Here is an 8,571-nt window from a genome sequence, read left to right as displayed (position 1 = left end):
AAGAATGATTGTGCTCAAGTGTTCGTGGGTCTAGAGTAAATCAAGTAAATCTTCAAACTGATCTTTCATGCCTTTGGTAATTTGTCCAAAATTCTCTTCTTTGCAATTGTACATTTAGCAAAGCATTTGCTTTTTATTGGCCTCTAATGTTGATACCCCTGTTTCCCCCACCTGGACTCTCCCCATCAGCTGTCCTTTATTTCCAGCATTTTCAATCTCTTCCTTTATCCTGCTCTTTCTCCTAAGCCTATAACCATTTTTATCTCTTTTAGTCTTAAAAAAGAAAATTCTTCCCACTCCTTGTGAAGCTTTCTGCTCTCCTCTTGACCAAAATTTTATAGAGTTGGTCTATATGTGCTACCTCCTCTTCTCTCTTACAACTTCTTAAGGCCATGGATCTGGTCCCATTACCTTTTCTCCAAGGTCACCCATGACTGCCTCATTGTCAACACACCAAGTTTCATCCTCCTGTACCTACCAGATGCCATTCAGCCTCATGTTCCATTTCCTCCGAAAACCCCTCTCCTTCTTTAGTTCCCATCATGCAGCAAGCTGTTCTCATGTCCTTCTAGGACTGCTCTTTGCTGATCTTCTGCTCACTTATAAAGTTCTTTCTCAGGCCTCTTCTCTTTTCTTTTACACTTTTTCTCTTAGAGACCACATTCATACCCCAGATTCAGCCATTATCTATGTGGTAAACTCAAGAATCTGTCTGTAGCCCAATCCTGCCTCCTAAACTCCAGACTCACATATGGAGACACTTGAGAAGCTCCACTTGCATATTCCACAAGCACCTCTAATCTTATCTGGGTCAGATTTAACTTGCCATATTCTTATTCCCTTTCTCAAAATCTCCCAAGTGTTATCTATTTCAGGAATAAGCATCATTATCCATCTCTGCACTCTAGCCAGAAATTTGGAATTTATTCTTGACTCTTCTCTCTTTATCATTTCTTAATCCTTCTCCTCTTCTCACTTTCCACACTTTCTGGATGAGTTTATCTATTCCTCTGGCTCCCCAAATCAATCTTCAGCTCAGATCTTTTTCCTAATCTCCAGACTCATGAGGTCAATGCCTAGTAGACAACTCCAGTTAGACAGCTTAACATGTCTAATGTTAACACTTAATTCATGTTCTTTTGCTACCCCAATCCCCAGCCCTGTCTTATTATTTCCTATCTTGATATATGACATCACTTATCCAATCATATTTCCTGGCAGAAATTTTTTGTTGTTGTTTTATTTATTTATTCATGAAAGTCAGAGAGAGAGAGGCAGAGGCAGAGGGAGAAGCAGGCTCCCCGCCTAGCAGGGAGCCCGATGCGGGACTCGATCCCAGAACCCTGGGATCATGACCTGAGCCGAAGGCAGACACTTAACCATCTGAGCCACCCAGGCGCCCCCCTGGCAGAAATTTGGAAGACTCCTGCCCCACCAATATCTAATCTATTACCAATATTTGTCAATTCTACCTGCAAAATATACCTTATAGGCTCCTAGAAGTCCACTTATCACCCAGGGTTAAGGATTTCTGATCAAGACTAATCAGTATGACACAAATATTTATTTCTAATTCAGGCTTCCCTCCTGTTTTCTGGACCTATTGTCTAACTGCATAATGAACACTTCTTTCTGGCTGTTGCTCAGTTTTCTGAATATATCCACCCCCCAAATCCATCACCTTCCCTCCTTTGTTCTCTCTTTATTCTTGGTTTTTGTAGGGGCACCACCATCTTCCTCTTGGTCTCCCCATTCTAAAAACCTCTAAAACATCTGTTTCACCCTCATCCTTTATATTCAGGTTTGTTGATTCATCTTCCTCCACAACACTCACATTCTTTTTTTTTTTTTTTTTTGGTTTGTGTGGTTTGTGTGCAATGGAGATGTGCTTTGTATGGTGTATGTTTGGTGTTTGTGTAGTGCCTAGGCCTGGCACCTTTTCTCATGGACCCAACCCGTGGGGCTTTGGGAGCCCCACCAAAGGGCCAAGAAGGGAGGAGGCTGGGGATCGTGAGGCAGATGTCCCCTACTGTGGTCAGGCTTCTCCTGGCCTCCCATCTCTCGCCTTCTCAGAGTTTTATTCCTTTCCTTTCTTGAGATTTTTTTCCCGTGTGTTTATTTTTTATTATTTTTTTAAGATGAGGAGAAAGAAATTACCCAGCAAATGGGCATTTTACAAGAAGTCCGAATCTTACTTTTCCTGTCCTGCCCACCGGGGTTGGGGAGACCAGGCCCCTCTCTAGGGACCCATCGCCCCAGCCTTGTTCCCGTGTTCCGTGTCCCGTGTCACCTCTGTCGCCCTGTGTTTGCGCTTGACCACGTTGCACTGTTTGCATGCGCCCGAGGCAGACGTCTGTCAGGGGCTTGGAGTCCACTCGTGTGTCGCTGCCGCCCGCCCACCTGCCTCGTGAGATGGAATCATAATAAACCACATGAGGACACTGCTAAAAAATTAAAAAAATTAAAAAAAAAAACAAAAATACTGGGTGGGTGTGTTGTGGTGTGTATGTATGATAAACGTGCAGTATGTTTGTGGTGTATGTGTTGTGCGTGGGTTACTTGTGTGCTATGTGCATGCTGTATGTGCAGCATCGTTTGGGGTGGTATATGTGTGCTGAGAGTGGTGTGTCTATGGTGTGTGCATGGGGTGTGTGTGTGATATTGTTTATTTATTTATTTTTAAATTTTATTATGTTATGTTAGTCACCATACAATACATCATTAGTTTTTGGTGTTTTCGTATAACACCCAGCGCTCCATGCAGTATGTGCCCTCCTTAATACCTAACACCAGGCCAACCAATCCCTCCTCCCCCATCCCCTCTAAAACACCCTCTGATTCTCAGAGTCCATATTCTCTCATGGGTTCATCTCTCCCTCCGATTCCCTCCCCCTTCATTTTCCCTTCCTTCTCCTAATGTCCTCCATGCTATTCCTTATGTTCCACAAATAAGTGAAACCATATGATAATTGACTTTCTCTGCTTGGCTTATTTCACTTAGCAAAATCTCCTCCAGTCCCATCCATGTTGATGTAAAAATTGGGTATTCATCCCTTCTGATGGCTGAGGAATAGTCCATTGTATATATGGACCACATCATCTTTATCCATTCATCTGTTGAAGGGCATCTTGGCTCTTTCCACAGTTTGGCTATTGTGGACATTGCTGCTATGAACAGTGGGGTGCATATGGCCCTTCTTTTCACTACATCTGTGTCTTTGGGGTAAATACCCAGGAGTGCAATTGCTGGGTCATAGGGTAGCTCTATTTTTAAGTTTTTGAGGAACCTCCACACTGTTTTCCAAAGTGGCTGTACCCACTTCCATTCCCACCAACAGTGTAAGAGGGTTCCCCTTTCTCCACAACCTCTGCAACATTTGTTGTTTCTTTCCCTGTCCATTTTTGCCATTCTAACTGGTGTAAGGTGGTATCTCAATGTGGTTTTGATTTGGATTTCCCTGATGGCTAATGATGATGAACATTTTTTCATGTGTCTGTTAGCCATTTGCATGTCTTCTTCAGAGAAGTGTCTTTTCATATCTTCTGCCCATTTTTTGACTTGATTATTTCTTTTTTGGGTGTTGAGTTTGAGAAGTTCTTTATAGATCTTGGATACCAGCCCTTTACCTGTAGTGCCATTTGCAAATATCTTCTCCCATTCTGTGGGTTGCCTCTTTGTTTTGTTGACTGTTTCCTTTGCTGTGCAGAAGCTTTTTATCTTGATGAAGTCCCAAAAGTTCATTTTTGCTTTTGTTTCACTAGCTTTTGGAGATGTATCTTGAAAGAAATTGCTGTGGCTGATGTCAAAGAGGTTACTGCCTATGTTCTCCTCTAGGATTTTGATAGATTCTTGTCTCACATTGAGGTCTTTCATCCACTTTGAGTTTATCTTTGTGAATGGTGTTAGAGAATGGACGAGTTTCATTCTTCTGCATGTGGCTGTCCAATTTTCCCAGCACGATTTATTGAAGAGACTGTCTTTTTTCCATTGCATGTTTTTTCCTGCTTTGTCAAAGATTATTTGGCCATAGAGTTGAGGCTCCATATCTGGGTTCTCTATTCTGTTCCATTGGTCTATATGTCTGTTTTTGTGCCAGTACCATGCTGTCTTGGTGATCACAGCTTTGTAATATAGCTTGAAATCGGGCAACATGATGCCCCCAGCTTTCTTTTTCTTTTTCAACATTTCCTTGGCGATTTGAGGTCTTTTCTGATTCCATACAAATTTTAGGATTGTTTGTTCCAGCACTTTAAAAATGTCATTGGAATTTTGATCAAGGTGGCATTGAAGGTATAGATTGCTCTGGGTAGCATAGACATTTTAACAATGTTTATTCTTCCAATCCATGAGCATGGCTTATTTTTCCATCTTTTTGTGTCTTCTTCAATTTCTTTCATGAGTGTTCTGCAGTTCCTAGAGTATAGATCCTTTACTTCTTTGGTTAGGTTTTTTCCGAGGTATCTTATGGGTTTTGGTGCTATTGTAAATGGCATCGTTGCTCTAATTTCTCTTTCTACAGTTGCGTTGTTAGTGTATAAGAAAGCAACTGATTTCTGTGCATTGATTTTGTATCCTGCCACATTACTGAATTGCTATATGAGTTCTAGTAATTTGGGGGTAGAGTCTTTTGGGTTTTCCACATAAAGTATCATGTCATCTGCGAAAAGAGAGAGTTTGACTTCTTTGCCAATTTGAATCCCTTTTATTTCTTTTTGTTGTCTGACTGCTGTTGCTAGGACTTCTAGTACTATGTTGAACAATAGCGGCGAGAGTGGGCATCCTTGACGTGTTCCTGATCTTAAGGGAAAGGCTCTCAGCTTTTCCCCATTAAGGATGATATTCGCTGTGGGTTTTTCATAGATGGATTTTATGAACTTGAGGAATGTTCCCTCTATCCTTATACTCTGAAGAGTTTTAATCAGGAAAGGATGTTGTATGTTGTCAAATGCTTTTTCTGCATCAACTGAGAGGACCATATGGTTCTTCTCCCTCTTCTTATTAATGTGTTCTATCACATTGATTGATTTGTGAATGTTGAACCACCTTTGCATCCCGGGGATAAATTCCACTTGGTCGTGGTGGATGATCCTTTTAATGTGTTGTTGGATCCTATTACCTAGGATTTTGTTGAGGATTTTGGAATCCATATTCATCAGGGATATCGGTCTGAAATGCTCCTTTTTGATGGGGTCTTTGCTAGGTTTGGGGATTAAGGTAACGCTGGCCTCATAGAATGAGTTTGGAAGTTTTCCTTCTGTTTCTATTTTTTGAAACAGCTTCAGTAGAATAGGTATTATTTCTTCTTTGAATGTTTGGTAGAATTCCCCAGGGAATCCATCAGGCCCTGGACTCTTGTTTTTTGGGAGGTTTTTGATCACTGCTTCAATCTCGTTACTGGTTATTGGCCTATTCAGGTTGTCAATTTCTTCCTGTTTCAGTCTTGGCAGCTTATACGTTTCCAGGAAGGCCTCCATTTCATCCAGATTGCTCAATTTATTGGTGTATAGTTGTTGATAATAATTTCTAATAATTGTTTCTATTTCCTTGGTGTTAGTTGTGATCTCTCCCCTTTCATTCATAATTTTATTAATTTGGGTCCTTTCTCTTTTCTTTTGGATAAGTCTGGCCAGTGCTTTATCGATCTTATTAATTCTTTCAAAAAACCAACTTCTGGTTTTGTTGATCTGATCTACTGTGTTTCTGGTTTCTAATTCATTGATCTCTGCTCTAATTTTAATTATTTCTCTTCTAATGCATGGCATAGGCATCGTTTGTTGCTTTTTCTCTAGTTCTTTAAGGTGTAGAGTTAGTTGGTGAATTCGGGATTTTTCTATTTTTTTGAGGGAGGCTTGGATGGCTATGTATTTCCCCCTTAGGACCGCCTTTGCAGTATCCCATAGGTTTTGGGTCGATGTGTTTTCATTCTCATTGGTTTCCATGAATTGCTTAAGTTCTTCTTTGATTTCGTGGTTGATCCAAACATTCTTGAACAGAGTGGTCTTTAGCTTCCAAGTGTTTGAATTTCTGCCAATTTTTTTCTTGTGATTGAGTTCCAGTTTTAGAGCATTGTGGTCTGAGAATATGCAGGGAATAATCTCAATCTTTTGGTATCAGTTGAGACCTGATTTGTGACCCAGTATGTGGTCTATTCTGGAGAAAGTTCCATGTGCGCTCGAGAAGAACAAGTATTCTGTTGTTTTAGGGTGGAATGTTCTGTAAATATCTATGAGGTCCATCTGGTCCAGTGTATCATTCAAAGTTCTTGTTTCCTTGTTGATTTTCTGCTGAGATGATCTGTCCATTGCTGAGAGTGGAGTATTGAGGTCTCCTACAATTAATGTATTGTTATCAATATGACTCTTTATTTTGGTTAACAGTTGGCTTATGTAGATGGCTGCTCCCATGTTGGGGGCATAGATATTTACAATTGTTAGATCTTCTTGTTGGATAGACCCTTTAAGAATGATATAGTGTCCTTCTGTGTCTCTAACTACAGACTTTAGTTTAAAATCGAATTTGTCTGATATAAGAATTGCTACCCCAGCTTTCTTTTGAGGTTCGCTGGCCCATGGAAGATGGATCTCCATCCCTTCACTTTCAGTCTGGATGTATCTTTAGGTTCAAAATGAGTCTCTTGTAGACAGCATATGGATGGGTCCTGGCTTTTTATCCAATCTACAACCTTGTGCCGTTTTATGCGAGCATTTAGGCCATTCACGTTGAGAGTGATTATTGAAAGATATGAATTAATTGTCATCATGTTGCCTGTGAAGATGTTGTATTTATAGATTGTCCCTGTAAATTTCTGTTGTATATCACTCTTGGGGTCTTTCTCCTTTTATAGAACCCCCCTTCATATTTCTTGCAGGGCCGCTTTAGTGATCCCATATTCTTTCAGTTTCTGCTGGTCGTGGAAGCTCTGCATCTCTCCATCCATTCTAAATGAGAGCCTTGCCGGATAAAGTATTCTTGGCTGCATGTTCTTTTCATTTAGTACCCTGAATATGTCTTGCCAAGCTTTTCTGGCTTGCCAGGTCTCTGTGGATAGGTCTGACGTTATTCTGATGTTCCTCCCTCTGTACGTAAGGAATCTCTTCCCCCCAACTGCCCTTAAGATGGTTTCCTTGGTTCTAAGATTTGTGAGTTTTACTATTACATGCTGGAGTGTTGGGAAATTCTCAGCTACGATTTGCTCAAATACATCTTCTAGTCCTCTCTCTCTCTCCAGTCCCTCTGGGCTTCCAATTATTCTGACATTGGAACGCTTCATGGTGTCACTTATTTCTCTGATTCTATTTTCATGGATTCTGAGTTGTTTTTCCCTGGCCTCCTCTTTTCCCTTTTTATCTATTATATTGTCTTCCAGGTCGCTTATTCACTCTTCTGTCTCAGTTACCCTAGCTGTTAGATTATCTAGATTGGATTGGATCTCATTGATAGCATTTTTAAGTTCTGCCAATTCACCTTTTATTTCTGCCCTTAGAGACTCTATGTGCCATTAATTGATTTCTCCACTGTAGCCATTGTCTTCACAATTGCTAGCCTGAATTCCATCTCCGACATCTTGGTTATATCTGCATCCATTTGTAAATTTGCAGCATAAGTCATGATCTCTGAGTCTTTTCTATTTTGGGGGTTCCTCTTCCTAGTCATTCTGCTGATGGGTGGTTGAGGGAATGTATAGAGTCCAAATTATTGACCAGAACCCAAGCAAGATGCACCTGTTTTCTAGGGACCTTAGGGTTGCTGGCCTCCTGTTTTCCCAGTCTGTCTTTTGGGGGAGGGGCCTGCTGTGCTGTTATTCAGGCAACCCTGTTTGGGCGGAGTTCCCCTGCCCCCATGTGGTGGGGGATGGGCTCAGTGGGACTCAGTTTTTTGGTGCTTTTGTTCTCCGGCGGCTTTCCCTGGTGGCTTTCCACATCTCTTCCGAGAGTCAGAGCAGAAGAGACCGTTTCCAACTCTCTGCCTCAGAGCAGAGAGACCGTAGTCTGTTCTTCAGTGAGCTCTCCAGGCCACACCATCTCCATTTCTGTCCGTGCTGCTATAAACTGCAGTGTCCTGGGTTGTGTGCCCCTCCGCAGCGCTCCCAGTCCTGCCTCCAGGTTGGGGCACGTTCCTGCCCTTTGTGCTTCTAAAACCGCCAGCCACTCCCAGTTTGCATGCATGACCCCACCGCTCCGGATTTCCATCCCAGGGGCTGCCCTAAAGTCCTTTCCCCGCTGCTACTGGTCTGCAAGTCTGTGCCCTGTCCCCAGCGCTTGAGGCTGTTTCTCACTGGTGGTGTAGGATCCCCACAGACAGGCTCCCTCCCGCTGCCATTTATCCTCTGATATCTGCCCTCAGAATCACGGCTCCCTGCTTCGTACCTCGAAACCAACTGCCTGTGATATTCTGTTTGTAGAGATCCAGATCTTTTTACATCTCAGGCTGATTTCATGGGTGCTCAGAGTGGTCTGGTAGATATCCAGTTCAATTCCGGGGACCAGTTGAAATAGGGTCCCCTACTCCTCTGCCATCTTTTCTCCTTCATCCCTCACATTCATTTTTGCCTCTGGATTTCTCTTCCTACT

Source organism: Neomonachus schauinslandi, chromosome X, assembly GCF_002201575.2.
Source record: "Neomonachus schauinslandi chromosome X, ASM220157v2, whole genome shotgun sequence".
Classification (NCBI taxonomy): Eukaryota; Metazoa; Chordata; class Mammalia; order Carnivora; family Phocidae; genus Neomonachus; species Neomonachus schauinslandi.
The sequence above is the reverse complement of the archived record's forward strand: the minus strand, read 5'-3'. Positions refer to the sequence as shown.